This window comes from Perca flavescens, chromosome 9 (assembly GCF_004354835.1).
Source record: "Perca flavescens isolate YP-PL-M2 chromosome 9, PFLA_1.0, whole genome shotgun sequence".
Classification (NCBI taxonomy): domain Eukaryota; kingdom Metazoa; phylum Chordata; class Actinopteri; order Perciformes; family Percidae; genus Perca; species Perca flavescens.
In genome coordinates, this window is record NC_041339.1 from 3333297 (window position 1) to 3350781 (window position 17485).

The following is a 17485-nucleotide window of genomic DNA, read 5'->3' on the forward strand; positions in this document are numbered from 1 at the left end:
AACTCTGCAAACCCTTGGTGTTCTCTTAATGAGCTTCATGAGGTAGTCACCTGAAATGGTTTTCATTTCACAGGTGTGCTTTGTCAGGGTTAATTAGTGGAAGTTTTTCCTTATTAATAAAGGGTGGCTACTTTGAAGAATCTAAAATATAAGACATGTTTTCAGTTATTTCACAGTTTTTTGTTAAGTACATAATTCCATATGTGTTCATTCATAGTTTTGATGCCTTCAGTGAGAATCTACAATGTAAATAGTCATGAAAATAAAAAGGAAACGCATTTGAATGAGAAGGTGTGTCCAAACTTTTGGCCTGTACTATATATATATATATATATATATATATATATATATATATATATATATATATTTTTTTTTTTTATTTTTATTTTTTTTTTTTTCATGTTTATCCGAGGTGTAGTTGGAAGAGATGTGTTTAGCCTTCAGCAGAAGATGCATAGGCTTTTGGCCATCCTGATGTCAATAGGGAGCTCATTCCAATATTTAGGAGCCAGGACAGCAAACAGTCGGGATTTCGTTGAGCGATTAGTTCTCCCTCGCTGTGAGGGGGCAGCAAGCCGGTTGGCTGATGCAGAGCGGAGTGAGCAGGTTGGGGTATATGGTTTGACCATGTCCTGGATGTATGTTGGGGCTGATCCGTTTGTGGCCCTGTATGCAAGTACTAGTGTCTTGAAGCGGATGCGGGCAGCAACTGGTAACCAGTGAAGAGAGCGGAGGAGCGGTGTAGTGTGAGAGAACTTGGGGAGGTTGAAGACAAGTCGATCTGCTGCGTTCTGAATGAGCTGCAGGGGTCGGGGTTAATCTCAATTGTCAATGTCAATCTAATTTACAGAGGTGATCATCCTTTGCATTAACATCCAGGAAATACTCTGGGATTATATTAAATGTAATACATAATATAATGCTTTTAAAAAGGTAAATTATTGCCACATGTTTGACACCCTGAATGCTGATGTAACCAATACATAAAAGCACCTATCTTGATTTCAATTTGCCGCATAAAAAAACATCTACAGTAATATTCCACACATCACTGACAGCTGATGTTTCTTCCTATCACCTGACGCTACTCTTCTCCTTACGCAGGTAGGCCTACAATAGATTGTCCAATTAAAATGAGAAGGCCCACTGGATCTCTAGCCTAAATATTTGACCCACTTATCCCATGAACCAGTTACCATCAGAACCTGTGTGGGAGGTTTTCTCATCATAACGTCCTATTTGTGTTGGTGAGAAAAGCCCTTCTCTCCTTGTATCATGGTACACATAACATTTCCATTATTACAAATTTGGCTGAGACTTCATTGTAGTTTTTGCTATTTTAGGGATTTATACTTAAGGCATGTATTGTAAGCTAATATAGATATACACACAAAAATAGTTGAATTGAGGTTGGTTATTGTGAGCAGCATTTGGTTAAACCAAACAGCATAAAAAACAGCTGCACTTATTGACATAACTAGCATTCTTACACATTTAAGTAAAGATAGTAAACTAATAGATAAGATAATAGATAAAATACCTAAGTACAGACTTTGAGGTTTTGATGTGAATACAGCACATGTTTAAATTCATTAATAATTGACCCAGGATCAGTGTGTTAGGGGAGCCCCAGTCAGCACTTCCACTGTTGTGCTGTGTTAAACTTACTGCTGCTGGGTTCATCAAAACGAGGAAAGGAAGTCAGAACTGGGAGTATTTACACGTTCATGTTAAGACATGCAAGGGAAAACATGACAGTAAGAGGGGTAGGTTTTATCGTGGCCCATTGACTTTCAGCTACGCAGTGTTATTTTACTGCCCACTGCATGCAACTCTTTCGACACAAATACAGAGAATGGGTGCCTTATCTAAGATTACTGCTTTTGTTAAGACAAGGGGCCAACTACACTCTTCGGCAACATTATAAAGGGAGTGGATAGTTGTAGTAAAGAGCTTTATCTACACACTTAGTACCTACTAAAAAACAGAAGCAGAGATCATTTGTAATTCTGCTCTACAACATCTTGAAAATAGACAAGCTAACTGGAACACAGACCCAGACTGAAAAAAGACATGAGTGATATGAGAGGAAAATAATAGTAAGTAATGTGTGTTGACATGAGTGTATCAGCAGCAGTTGCAGCAGTCATAGTGAGCGTTGTGTAACTGGGAGAGCAGAGGTTGTATAACTGTGATGTCATCTGTGCTTCACTGACCTGCTGGCCCAGTGACCTACTTTCCTCCTCCTCTGATCTAACTTAATCACAGCTGCACAGGCAACGCTTTCCTGTTATACCAATATTACTACACTCCCTGTCAACAGAAATCCTTCAAAAGCTGACCATTTTACAAAGCAAGTACCTTCACTAAAAGGTGTGATCAGGGAATCACACTGTATGCATATATTGCATTTCCTCCTTGAATCATAGGATATGCAAAGGCGACCTGGTGTTCCCTGAGCCTCAGCGGGCACAGATGTCAAGGAAAGGTGCTACATTTTTAACCGTCAATTATCAGTTTTTAGTCATGTCGATCATGTAGACTAGGCAGAAGTATTCAAATGAGCACAACTCACACAAGTAGAAGCATGTTTGATCCTGAAACACATCAAATCACAGACTGAAAACGCTCTTTTATCACAGTTTTTCTGTTGCTCACACAGCATTGTTGAATGGGTGTGGATGTGTCCACCCATGCTCAGATGTAGGGCAGCAGAGCTCTGAGGATATGAGTCACTCTGAAGTAGACGTATGGCGCCGCTCGACACGCACTCCACCACACCCCGCATTGAGATGCCAGCACAGCAACGGTGCCAACGGGCAACACCATAGCAACCGGCCTCACTGTGTTGATTGAAAATAGCCTAGCTGAAATTCTTCTACAGCTGACACTCCCTCCTACATGCATGGAAAATTATTCGACTATTGGTTAAGACTGTGGCTGTAAAACACTGACAGGTCGACCTGTGCAGCGCTGCATTAACACACGTGTCATGTGTGTGATGTTCTCTAATGCATTGGCCGTCATTCTGCATCATTCAGAGGAAACCAATCATAAGCAATCCCTCCCATCCTTATTGTATTATGAAGCAGATTCTCTCCATCAGGAAGAGTGTTTTTACTATTACATTAGGCTACACAGCAACTGACAAACAGAGAATACAGCACAGCTGAACAACTTTCTCTTCTTATAACTCAGTAGGCTCAGAAATTCAAACCGGTGATGTTTAAAATGTGCCCAGTGATGAAAATCCAAATGTAAACCAAAGACCAATAATTAATAACCCCAGGGATACAGCTTTTTTACTTTTATACTCCACCACAGAGGATAATATCACTGCATATTAGAATGCCAAGATGAGGATAGAAACTACTTGTTGATATGCAAAGGAGCAGCAGTCCTCTAATCAGAAGCAGACTAAAGCCAAAAAGAGCTTGTTTTGCCATAGTTCTTTAAAATTAAATAGCAAGATGCATCCATTTGAACTAAAACGCTACCAAATTAAACCTTTATATTAGGCTGAAGACAAACAAATGCATAAGATTGTCTGAATGAGATCTGTGCCATATAGCTCCTGCGTTCGAAACATTTATACAACTAACAAGTATGTTTTTATATCAACTTGTACTATTATGTTGTGTGTGATTAGGACTGCAATGGGCATAGGGGAAATGTCTGGGTATCTTTCAATTGACAGTAGACTTTCAGTCTTACACTTGATAAACGGGAATGTCATATGTTTTCTTCATCATCTACGTCACACCCTGACACCCTAGAGCAGGGGGTTGGTGAACCCTCAAAGATCCCAGTTGTCACAACACCTCGGCTTTTACAACATTTCTAGAAAGACCGATACATTCAGTCAGCCATTTAGAACGTGAAACTCGCTGGTACTGGAAGACATAAAGACAATCTACAACAAAACCGATGTGGTACTCGGGTTAGGAGCAAATAAAGAGGAGGGGGCGCTCGTTCTCATTCTGCTCCAAGTGTTGGGAAGTATGTAGGATAATGTTATGCAGATTTTAACATCCGGCAAGCAAGAGACTCACTGCCAAGGAGGTCACACAAATCAACAAAAACACATACAAATAAATTACTCAGTCCTGCCTGAGGCAGCTAAATCAAGGACTGAACATCCTGGTGGCATCCACATAGCAATCAATCAAAGATGTGATTCCCTCGCTTCACAGGCATAGAGGTTCCCTTGTCAAAATGGGTTTAATAAATGCCATGGTCATTTTGCCAGTAAGCAAATAAAATCCACAACACAAGCTTGTCAACACTGCCCACCATACAGCTAAAACATTGTAGCAACTAACCCCTCAACTCTGGTCAGCCAGCTGTGCTTCCACTCAAAGCGCACACATCCACAGGCCCAGCAGCACAAAATGGCTCTTTGTTTTGCATTTTTCCTCCACAGCCCACAGACAGGGATGTTTGAGAGGCAAGCAGCAGTGGTTGGCAGGGGCCCCTTGACTGCTGCTGGCCTCCAGTCCCAGCGGAGCAGGAGCTGAGCCAGGGGCCTCGTAACGATGCCAAGTGGAGTTCAGAAGGATGCACACGAGAAGCAGTCAAAACTGACTCCAGCCCTTGTGGCCGGTTAGCTCAGTTGGTAGAGCAGGCGCACCAATATAGAGGTTTATTCCTCGACGCAGAAGGCCAAGGGTTCGAGTCCGACCTGTGACGGTTTCCTGCGTGTCATCCCTCCTCTCTATCCCCTTTCATATCTCAGCTTTCCTATCCATTAAAGGTCAAAATGCCCAAATATAATCTTTAAAAAACTGACTCCAGCCCTGTAAGACCAGTCTACTATGATCAAACTATATGACCATGTGATCACCAACACTTAATCTGGTATATAAACGCTTATTATGCTAACCAGCCAACCACTCGATTAAGAACCAACATTTTACAGTATAGTGTTATAAACAGGTTGAACCATTAGAAACCTACTGTAAATAATTGATGCCTTTACTTGACTTTGCTCTAAGTGAGCATATGGACTTGTAGTTTCTCAGAAGACTTTGCACCACTCTAGAGATTGTGTCAAGGCATAAATTGAGTGCAGTTAATGTCAGATAAAAACTTCCATATTCTGTGACTGCACGATTTTTAATTAAACATCATTAATTATGCAGAAACAACTGATACAGGATCTGACAACCTCACACGTCCCATTTAGACATGCACTGTGGTAAATACTTTTACTTGCTGGTTTTATTCTTGAAAGAATTTGTGAATTTATCAATTAGAAAATAGACAGAACACAAATCAACAATTTTAATGAAAATAATGATAAGTTAGAGTCATTGTTGGCATCATGTTTAAAAAGTAACCTCAAACTGAAATGTCAGATCAAGGCACGCAAAAGATTTCTACTTTATTACGTACAACATTTCTGTGTGAAGCATTTCAACCTACGACAAGAGATAAGAAAGTGAAGCTTTAAACGCTATGCATTACATTAATTTTAAGGTGCAAATATGACTCGTAAAAGACACCTTTGGAGACACGCTACATTTGTAGAAATGAATGACAGACTGCAATCCTTTTACACCAAAGGCAAGGTAACAAAAGAGCTTAGCCGTATGTTGCAGTTTACTATCTCTCAACACGTGCATTATGTGCATCACATTCATAGCCTAGTCTTGTGTGCCACATGCTGAATATTAGGGGTGTGCAAAAAAAATCGACTCACATTCGTATCGCGATTCAAGCTCTACCGATTCAAAATCGATTCATAGAATTCCAAAAATCGATTTATATACACACACACATTTTATTATTTATTTATTGTAGGTCTACTGCAATCACATGGGAAAAGTAACTACATTTACATACTGTGAATCGTTTATTTATTTTTTTTAAAGATGATGTTTTTGGGAATTTTCAGACTTTATTTTGATAGGACAGCAGAAGACATGGAAGGGAAGAGAGAGGGGGGACATGTAGCAAAGGGCCACAGGTCGGAGTCGAACCCAGGCCCGCTGCATCGAGGAGTAAACCTCTATATATTGTTTTTGAATCGAAAATCGTTTTTGAATCGAATCTTGAGCCTAAACATCGCTATTGAATCGAATCGTGACATTTTCTGAATCGTGCACCCCTACTGAATATCTTGTGAGGATTGAGGCTCTTACTATAGGCTGATGGTCCTGTCATGGTTGCACTTTTTCATAACAGGGACACATGTAGGCCATAAAGCCATTTGTTTAAATGTGGGTGAATATTAGGACACAAGGTAGCTAATCGATTACAGTTCAACCCATAGTTTAAGACTATAGTTTGGGTGATATTAAATGGTTAACAAGTTAATACTAAGCATAATTAACACCCAGGTCAAGATTATAAAAAGAGAAGTTTGGTTTAAGTTTAGATATTGGGAAAAAAAAAGATTCAGTTATTATATTAGTGATATAGATACCTTTTTTGTACTAAACCTATTAGGACTTAGGTAAACGCAAACAAGCACACACGCACGCAGCTAGGAAAGACACCAATATTAGCAATACAAGCTAATCAAGAGTATCAGCAGATGCAATCAAAGAACACTAAACCATTTCTAGTAGGATCTTCTCAAAAGAAAATTACTTGAAAGGCTCCAGTGACTGTGTCAAAACCATTTCAATGCCATATGCATTATATTCAGGAGAAACATCGACAGACTGCAGATCAAAAATAGAACATTACTGAATGGATGTATAATGTCTCTGTAACAGCTACTGGTGAATTAGGCTTCAAAAGACATTAGCCAAGAGCGTCCATCCTAGGGCTGTGCTCACAAAATCAGAATAATCGAGAAAAACGATTATTTTGCACATCACGTTTTGCAAGTAAACTCTTATTTTGTCTTGTGTTCTGAATGAAAACAAAAATGTTCAAATGGGAAATGTATTATGGGGAATTTCACACTTCAAGGTGTTTTCACTGTTGATTTGTTGAACTTTTTCCACTGTTTTTTAAGTTCAATGATTGCAACATCTTTCCAAAAGTCAAGTGATCGTGTTAAATAATCGTAATTTTTTTTTGATTTTGTCCATAATCGAGCAGCCCTTGTCTGACGGACACTAAAACAGTCCACTGCTGCAACCGAGACCCAAATAAAGTAGGTGAAGTCAACCATGGCTTACCTTTTGACTTTGAGTGATGGCTAATTAAGTAAGCGCTTCACCTCAATACGGATGACTCTGTGGGCAACTATATATTGGCCTCGTATTACAATAGCATTTTTTGAAGGATGTAGTATGTAGCCTTCTTAATTTACCAGTACCTCCAATATAATATAGAGAAATTCTCACACTGATTTCTCAAAACCAAGAACTTAAGTTGTGATTAAGTGGAATGACTGAATACCAATCAAAGTGTTTATTAGTCAATCATGCATGAAATGCAGCATTTCAACTATTGTGGGGCAGCAGCTTCCTACTACCCATTATGTTCATTGTCAATTAATCCGACCATGATATTTAAAAGAAGTAAGACATTCTAGTAGTAGTAGTAGTAGTAGTAAGACAAATTTTTTGCAGAACTTAAAGAGCTGAGTTTTTAAACAGATATATATATTTAATTTCTAATTATGCTATATGAAACAGAAATGCAGCATATGTGCTGCATTTCTCAAACAGCATAATATGAGCACTTTAAAATGCCATTCCTTTTTTTAGTGGTGCCTGTTACGTTCAATTCAGTGTTCAATTTGTTCAATAGAAGAAAGTTGGAACTGATTTTCTTTTGATTTGTTTTAAACTCAACAAGCAGTTTGTTGTATTTTAGGAGAACAATGTAAGCAGCAGAACGGAGTACAATTCAATATCTATTTATTTATCGCAAGTAATAGTGTTTTTGCGTTATTCAACAAACGCGATCGCATGTTTTCTTCATATTGTTCAGTTCTATCCGTGTGTATGTTTCATGCTTCAGTTTCCTGTTTTAACTTTGTAGTTTTTTTATCCTGTGTCGTGTCTTGTTTTACTATTTGTCCTCGTCTCCACACTATGCACTTTTGGGTCCAAGCCTGCTATTCCCTAGACGTGACAACCGCCATCTAATGCTACGTTTACTCGTGGCCAGCTATTTTCATAAACTGACATTTCAACCTCTCCGTTTTCAAAAATAACATGGTGCACAGCTGTCAGTTTTCAGAAAAGCGTTCGTTTACATGTACCCGTGTATATATATGCCGTCAGTGTCAGTCAGCTTACGCATTAGACTCGTTTTTAGAGGCGAATTTTCCATTTGCGTGTAAACGAAGGGCACAAACGAAGGGAAATGTCTTTGTTTTTCAAAATAACCATGTACGTGTAAAATGGGCCTAAATAACACTAAGCAAGTGGTTTGTTTTCTCGTGTAGCTTAAATTCAAAAGGTGAAACATTCTGTGCATTTCTACCTTACTACCTTAATTTGTGTTTGCACAGAATGGCTAGTGTTCGGAAATTCACAATTTTATGTGCCGTTTATTTAAAGATGTTGTCAAGTCTTAATTGTAGAGATATTTAACCGTTGGATCAGTAACTAATTTTCACTACACACGGTTTAAAAGTTCAATAACCACGAGTCTGCCACTTTACCCTGGCAGCTAGCATTACCGTGTCATCGTTGCACAAACGGAGGAAAAAAAAAGTTGTGTCGAGTAATTGAACATTATTTTGATGATATTGTTGGTGATTTTGGCGCATTGAGCCACACAAAAATTACTGCTGACAAAGTGTGTGTGTGTGTGTGTGTATGTGTGTGTGTGTGTGTGTGTGTGTGTGTGTGTGTGTGTGTGTGTGTGTGTTCTCTGCAGCTAATTTTGCCATCAGATTTTCATAGTAGTAGCGTACATGTTATGGTAATTAATTGGTTTAGAAATGTACATTTTTACTATAATTTATGTCTGGCAAATATATCACTTGTGGACGAACTTCAAGGATAATGCTTGTATTATTATTATATCTCAACAAGTTTAGGGATCGACGGATTATCTGCCTGGGCGCCACTTTGGCTCCGTTCCTACTCGGTCTGTCTGAGCTCCACCTTTACCAGCTGCAGCATTTAAGATTTGAATACATTAATGCAGCATATATTATTTTGACATTTACTATTGTTAAATTTAGTATTTATTTTTGTTACAATAACATTTACTCAAGATTTTTATACAAGGCATACACTTGCATCAGTATTTTATTTAAATCTTAATTTTGACTAAAAGATAAGATAATTTTTACAGTAAATGCATATCTGTTTTATTAAACTAATATTCTGTATCGGCCCTGAAAAAAACGGTATCGGTTGACCCCTAGTAAAAACAGAAGTTACTCTTTTACCTGATGTATTTAAGCTTATAGTACTATTACAGTAGGTCACATTACAAGGTGAAGGCAAAAGTAAAGACTGTCACTATTGAGCAAGTGCCAAGCGGTCTAATTTTAAATAACAACCTCACATGTCAGGCGTGTGACCCATTATCAGTCGGGTCTTCGATAGAGTCTTTTGAGCAGACTTGCATTCGGCCAATGCGGTGGGAAAACGGGGAGAACCTGTTTTAACGAGTTTTCTGGGTGCCAATAATCAATAAGTAATGTCCATACAACATTTACATTTCGGTGCTGTGACCCATTTATTGGGAACTGATTTGAATCCTTCTGTTGTCCAGTTGTTTCCATTGAACTCCCATAACAATACACGCCAACACGATAACTCCTACGTTAACACGTACTAGGGCTGTGCAATTAATCAACATGTAATCATGTTTATGATTTCGGCTCCCAATGATCACGACAACAGAATAATCGAGAAACAATTATTTAGCTCATTATGTTTTGCAAGTAAACTCTTATTTTCTCTTGTGTTCTGAAAGAAAAAAATAAAGTTTAAATAGGAAAGGTATTAAGGCAAAGTTCAAAGTTATGTGTTTTTTTACTGTTGATTTATTTAATTTTTTCCACTGTTTTTTAAGTTCAATAATTGCGACATCTTTCCAGAGCTCAAAGAGTAATCGTGTTAAATTATCGTGATTTCAATATTGACCGAAATAATCATGATTATATTTTTTTCCATAATCGAGCAGCCCTAACACATACCCTGACATGATTCACACGGTGAAAAGTTGCGTGCTTCCCCTGGTTGCCCGACACCTGTGCACCTCCGGCTGATTACCTTTATGCCTTTTCGTGCCAATGCTCCATCCAGTGACCACATACAAAAACTGCAGATTAATTAACATCACCAACATGGTATATAAACAAAACAAAGTTGCATAATGGCTCCACCGTCTTCTATACTGGTACCTTTTAGCATAACTAACAGAGATTCAACTACAAAAGAAAGTCCAGGGGTCCGTTTCAGCTTGTTTTCTGTTTCAGAAAGAGAGGTAACTTAACCTCAGTCAGTTACTATGGTAACTGAGCCTGTGAACCTAACCTGGTCGGGAGTATGTTTTCTCCATAGACAGTATATATAAACTGGACCAACAGATCCCGTTGCTCTGGACGGAGACCAATGAAGTATAGTAGAAGTCACTTTTCCGGTGCTGGCTGAGCGTTACTGAGCAGCCTCCAACTGAGCTTGAAGACGTAGATGTGACTTGAGCAACGTGTCTGAAAGTTGGAAGTCTTCTGGTAGCTATGCCGAGAGAAATCTCAATCATTCCCAATCTTACAGAGACGGAGAGTGTAGGTATATGTAAGGAGATAACATTGGCACAGGCTAATTATTGCTAACTAAAATGCTAGTTAAAGTTTATTAATTAAACTTAACCCTTGTGTTGTCTTCCCATCAACCTTGAAAAACCTTTTTTTTCAGTTTGTTTTTGCTTTTTCCAACGTTATAAAATTGTAAAATTTTTCTTCTACACATTTTCAGCGCTTATTTCTACGTCCCATATTTAGGGTTAAGGGTTAAACGGCTAATGTAAGTCGAAACTGCCTGCAAACTTCTCCTGTACTGTATGGTAATTTCTTTACTGTGCGACAGTAAATCGCGTGGTTATGACACAATCGTTAGCCTATTTTTACAAATATGTCTGCTACGGAGCCATAACGTGAGGTACAAGGTAATGGAGCCTTTTATACATTATTGTGTTTCTTTAGAAATAAACAATGGACAAATAGTCTTTAAATGCTTCAGATGTAAAGTTATTCGCTGTCAAAGTGGCGCCAAAATGAATGGCAGTCAATGGAATGTTAACGGGAGGAGATGGCTTATTAGCATCAAAATGGTGCCATAGGAGCTACGCGTTCCAGGGAGAGGCTTGCCCCCTTGGGTTTTCTTCACTAGACCTTTTTCACGGCAGACATGTTGACATGTCTTAGTAGGAAAAGCACAGGTGTATTCAAACCCATTACTGATGGCTGCATTCCACTTAGGAGAGGCCCTGGTATTGTGCATGCTGACTCACTGAAATATCTTACTGGGACACTTGATGGAATTGAGCCATCGTTAAGGTGATCAAGTTAAGCTGTGCTTTTCCTAATATGACAAGTCAACATGTCTGCTGTGAAAAAGGTCAATAAACCTTGAGTTTCTCTAAGTCTCCTCCCTGTGACACATTTCCTCATTCATTCATTCAGTCCGTATCAGGCGCATTTTAGCACAGTTTGTTATCCGCATGACTAAAAAAAACGTGTTGGTTTATTAACCCTGATATGTAGATGGCCTAACCTTATCCGTCCTCATATCACTAACGTCACCCATCGTGGACATGCGGTCACATCCCAGCACATTCTTTGTGCCGCATTACGTTTTGTTGCAAACGGCAGTTTTCTTTACAACATTGTTGATGTGGAGCATATTAGTAAAGCAAATCTTTGACCACATGATGGTAGGTCTGACAGACTGTAGCAAACATATTCTGAACAAGGAATGAAAGCTTTGGACTGTGTAAATCTGATACTTGAATTGTCAACCACTTTGGTTGTTGTAACAAATGTCCCACTGATATTCACAATAGGAAGATTTCCCCGAGGTGGTGACACTATAGAAGTCATGCTTGTGACACTGAATGTCCAGTTCACATTTAGAGCCGCTACACTAAGCCCAAGGCCTCGACGATAACGCAGCCTTTGAGTGAACTTTTAATTCCACCTAAGCTGCAGAAGCAAAACAACGCTGTCTGCAATAAAGCCTGAGAACATCACATCTGAATCAACGCAGACTCATCTGTATCAGAAGAGTCTGACATGACAGGCGTAAAGTAATTACATTATTAGGCGTAGCGCATAACAATGTAATCTGTATGTTATTCACCCCCTCCTTGTCTAATGTTGTCACACCCCTTCATGTTTAAAGACAATTTGCCAGCGTTCTGCTGTCAAGTTTGCCCACTATTCTTTCAGAACTACTGTATACAAAACACATTGTATGTGCCATTTAGATTTTTAAGAAACTTGGAAAAACTTGTTAAACTTGATTAAGATGTTCCAATGTGTAAAAGATGCCAAGCAACAATTAAACACAATGGATAGTAGTTAGTGGAAATAGTTTTGTTCAAAGCAGTTTCCTCCCTTCACCTGCAGCCAGCCAGTGCCAGCAACAACAAAAAGGTGTCAAAGTATTTCTCCACGATCAGCTCCAACAAACTCTGTATAGTAAAAATTTATTTTAAATCTCTCTATTATGTGTAAAACGCCTGTAATGTCTTACAGTATTATTTAACAATGGCTTATGTCTAATGGATACAACATGAACTAGCCTGACTAAATTACTGTGACAAACATAATTAAGAATACAAAAGATCTTGTCTTCTGTTGACATTTTTTAGAAAACAAAATCATACATTACTCTTGCCCATTTCTTTTTTATGCATGTTGCAGGTTCATACAAACACATTTGACCCTCATCAGACTGCATAACTATTTATCTAGTTCCTGTCATCTTAACAGGTATGATCCAGGTCCTGGTAAAGCCAGACAGGTAGAACAACAAAAATGAATAGATGAAGTGACTGTGATCAATGTCATATCTGTTGAATGGGGAGCAGCAGAATAGATGAATGCAAAAACTAGACTGGAACTGGAGAGAAACGCAGCTGCCACAGACAGATCTATTAATTAGCTAACACCAGGAGAGTTGAAAAACAGGCATACCGTTAAAAAGAGCCTGTGGACAGACTGTGCCGGTAAGATGTGTACGGTTGTCAAATATCTCAAGTCACCTGAACTGAAGTCAGCTTTGAAGTGACAAACCATTGGCAGCACGTCTATCTGTCTCGCCGCTGCCGGTGATACCGGCCGGTTGCTGGGCAGTGATTGCTTAGAAGGCTAACGCCACCTAGCTTGCTTGCTAACATCAATTACAGCAACAAAACAACAGCTTTATAGTTTGCCACACTTACTGCGACATATGACACACACTGCCATGGCACCTTTTGTTCGTGACAAATTAAGAAAGCGGGTTTTTTCGCTGGCTAGTGACTTTACAATAAAATAATTCCGAGCATTCAACTCGTCCGCAACAATATAACATTACATGTATGTATGTCAACCCACTTTTAGCTGGAGCTAGCTAGCTTACGTGCAGCATTAAAACGTTAGATAAGAATGTGGGTCACTGGGCCTTTGGCCAGACTCTGTCACCAAATGAGCACAAGCTAAACTGTTCCGTTTGCAGCTTTACGTGTGTCAATAGTAACGTTATACAGAGAGGCTGCCGATATAGCGATATAAATACAGAGCAGAGTTCACCGGTAGAGATGTCACACTTACCCCGAACAGTCTCCCCTTTCATCGGGATATCCCTACACCCAGTGGCGCTGCTGACGGTTGACTGCGCAGGGCTCAGGCATATATGGGACAGAGGCAGGCTGACTGGAGTCGGAATTGAAGCCAAAGGGGCCTACCAACGCTATAACTCCAGATAACACACACGCCTGGTCAGAGAAAGGTGATCGACATCCTGGTTTAGTTACATTACCAGGATTTCTTTATCACACGCAGGTACTTGTTCTTGTTGTTATTAGCCTATATTTTTTTTTTGTTGATACAGGGAGGCTAAAATCTGTCAGATTAACCTGAACCACTTGTGGAAAGGCAAAATTAAAGAGCAGTACATTGAAACAAAATAAGGCTACATGGTCTGAATGCCAAATTGGCCCCATAACTGTACAGAGAAAGTAGTCCATTCTTTTCCTACCTGACAGAATGAGCTACCCTACTTTTAACAAAATTTATAAAAAATGTAGTCCATTCTGATAGACCATGTCCTGTCATAATGAACTATGCTACTTTAAACTACATTTATAGAGGTAGTAGTCTATTCTGATGGATATTTTCTGTCTGAGAGAAAGAGCGACCCTACTTACATTTATCGATGTAGTAGACCATTCTAAAGCATATTTCCTACCTCACAGTATGATAGCTCGACTCTACTTTTAACTACATTATTAGAGTAAGTAGTCCATTCTGATAGATATTTCCCACCTGTCAGAATGCGCTACTCTCTTTTAACTACATGTATCGTCAATTCTGATAGATATATCCTACCTGAAAGAATGAGCTACCCTACTTTTAACTACATCTGTGGATGTAGTAGGCCATTCTTATGAATATTTTCTACCTCACAGTGAGAGCTACTCTACTTTTTAGTCCATTCTGATAGATAATTCCTACCTATAATAATATTTGTAACTACATTTATTGAGTAAGTAGTCCATTCTGATGGATATTTCCTACCTATCATAATGAACTACCCTACATTAATTACAGTTAGAGTAAGTAGTCCATGGGGATAGATAGAGTATTTCCAACCTGACAGAATGAGCTAATCTTTTTTAACTACATCTATGGAGTAAGTTGTCCATTCTGATTTATATTTTCCACCTAACAGAATGAGCTACTCTACATGTAACTATACATTTATAGAGGAAGTAGTCAATTCTGAGATATTTTCTACCTGAAAGAATGAGCTACCCTACTTTAAACTACATGTGTGGATGTAGTAGGCCATTCTAATACATATTTCCCACCTGACAGAATGAGCTACTCCAGGTTTAACTACATTTATAGAGGAAGTAATCCATTCTGATAGATATATCCTTTTTATTTTATAAGGCTATTTTTTGAGGTTATCCTATCATTTAGTAGGATACTAGACAGACGTGTATTGTCAGCCTGTAGATTTTGCATGAATCTTTTGTGTTTTTATTTAATTTATTGTTGTTTTCTCAACTTGAACACAAATGAATTCAGAATGGCAAAATACTGCATTGTTTAAACAGAATAAAACTCCCTATTCCTGTCTACTTTTTGGGTCGAGTGTCTTTAGATTAATTGGCCATTAGATTGTTTTACCATTTTCCCCCATCCCCAGCGTGGTACTCATCACCATGGCAACAGCCAAAATAGCAAAAGTTGCAATGCAATTTCTGACCACATGTATGCAGTCACAAGGCCAGTGGCGCTGTTTCCATATTTAGGTGGGGAGAGATTAAAAGGACGAATATGATTGTCCAGTGTATGGGAAAAGTGTCACATAGAATGCAAATATATAACGCCCTTATTATCCGTTAGAAAGTAGGCCTACATTACCCTTATGTTCATTTCTTCTTTCCACAGAGAAGAGGCAGGGACAGAGGATGTTCTGTCACATTATAACCCAGGTTTTTCATTCCACCTCTGTATTCACTGATGATGTTAAATGGTTTGCATTCAAACTGGTCATGTCCATCTTACAATGTAGAAAGGAAAATTTATCATCATTTATTTCTGGCAGTAATAAAAACTGTCCTACAATATGAGGCCTGCAAATACATGATTTCATACTCATCACATTCTGTTCTAATCTCCCCGGAAGGATGCCAAATCTGCAAATTTGGCAGTTGTTTCTTAAATTATTATTATTCCAGTTGTGACACAATATTCTTACTCTTGTTCTCAGGCAATACGAGTCACATTGAGTGCTCACAGGAAACAATTTCAAAGGTAGCCCAACACATACATTACATGTCATTTAGGTGATGTTTTTATCCAAAGTAACTTACAATTGCTAAATACATCAGAGGTCGCACGCCTCTGGAGCAACTAGGGGTTAAGTGCCTGGGGACACGTTGGTTGTTGTATCACAGTGAGAATTGGGCCCAGGTCTCCCACACCAAAGTTATGTGTCATATCCACTGCGCCATCACCACCACAGTGTTGTGTTGTAGTGGTGTATTTATTGTTGTAGGGGTGTTTAATTTATAAGAGACGGCCAGAGGACCCCAGTGATATTTTACACAGTAGATCATTATGTTCTAAAAATCAAAAGGCTCTTACACTAATTAAAACTTTACTGTAAAAACAAAAAACAAAAATGTGTTGTTGTTTGTGGTGAAATCACCATTATTGGCTGGAAATGCAAGCACTCTGTCTTAATTAAAACATTGAGAGACAGCCAAACACGTTCTGTTCTGTTAAATGTTAACATTCATTGTGGTATTTGTGGTGTACTGTGGTGCAGTTAAACCATTAAATAACTCCACATTGCACAGATACAGTGTATTAACAATTCAACTAGCTTAAACATTTCTGTACCTGTTTGGAACTTGTCATCTTTGTAAGCAAAATGTATTTGTCTATTGAGAAATCTCTTTACCACAGCATGAACTGATCAAATCTGCAACTTTTAGGATTCATCCTTTTATCATACTTGTAAAGGTGATCCATCATTTTTAAGGGTAAAGAAATTAGTGTAATATTAAATCCAACTGAAAACTAAATGGATAAAAACATTACTGTTCATACTTCTGCATCTGTGTATCTTTGTCTTATATTCAGTGTCAATGTAACTGAAACAGCCTTGGATTTTGAATGGTACGATGGTGACATCTGCTGTTGATTACAGTTATTACATATTCACGGTAGAAAATAACAGAGTAGGCCTACGTTTGCACACCAATATTCCACTATTTTTCCGAATATGACAATATTCCAAATTTGATAAAAAAAAAGGCCTTTTTTCTGAATATAGCATTTTCCGTTTAAGACGTGGGATATATTATTCAGGTTTTACAGGCATTCTTTGGACATGTATACAGTGTATTCGGAATATGTGTCTCAAATTTGCTATATTTGGAAAAAGGCCTTATTCAGAATAAGCCAACTGGAATGTCATGTATCAAATTCAGAATGTCATAATCGGAATAATAGTGGAATATTGGTGTGCATGTAAACGTACTGAGTGTAATCTTGCATATAATCATATTGCAAGAAGAAGAATGCTAAAAGAAAATTAATTTGTAAATTTAAAAATGTAGATAAAGTAAATCTGGCACATTATGAATCCAGAGTAATGTTGTTATCACCAGTCTGTTTGAATTAATTTCTCCTGCTAGGAGATTTCCCAGGGTTGTGGGGACTGTACCTATGTTCTATGTTTCATTTGCATTTTATAATAAGGGATGTTGAACTACCTTTATTCTTCTTCTTTGTAAAATAAAAAGGTATGATAGGTCAGTTAGGCTTGTCATTTTTTAGATCACAATTATCTCTCATGTAAAATAGTGTAAAAGAAAAAGATGATCAATG

The 17485-nt window shown here is 38.3% G+C and overlaps 1 protein-coding gene across 5 annotated transcripts in view; it reads right to left on the reverse strand.

Moving 5' to 3' along the window:
• The window catches only part of clocka (clock circadian regulator a), a 28167-nt gene extending 14374 nt beyond the window's left edge, over positions 1–13793 (reverse strand). For all 5 annotated transcript variants that reach the window (XM_028587654.1, XM_028587653.1, XM_028587652.1 and 2 more), the window contains exon 1: positions 13688–13793. The gene's annotated coding sequence lies outside the window, so the exon portion shown is untranslated. The remainder of the gene's footprint in view (positions 1–13687) is intronic.
• Between the last annotated feature and the right edge of the window lie 3692 nt (positions 13794–17485).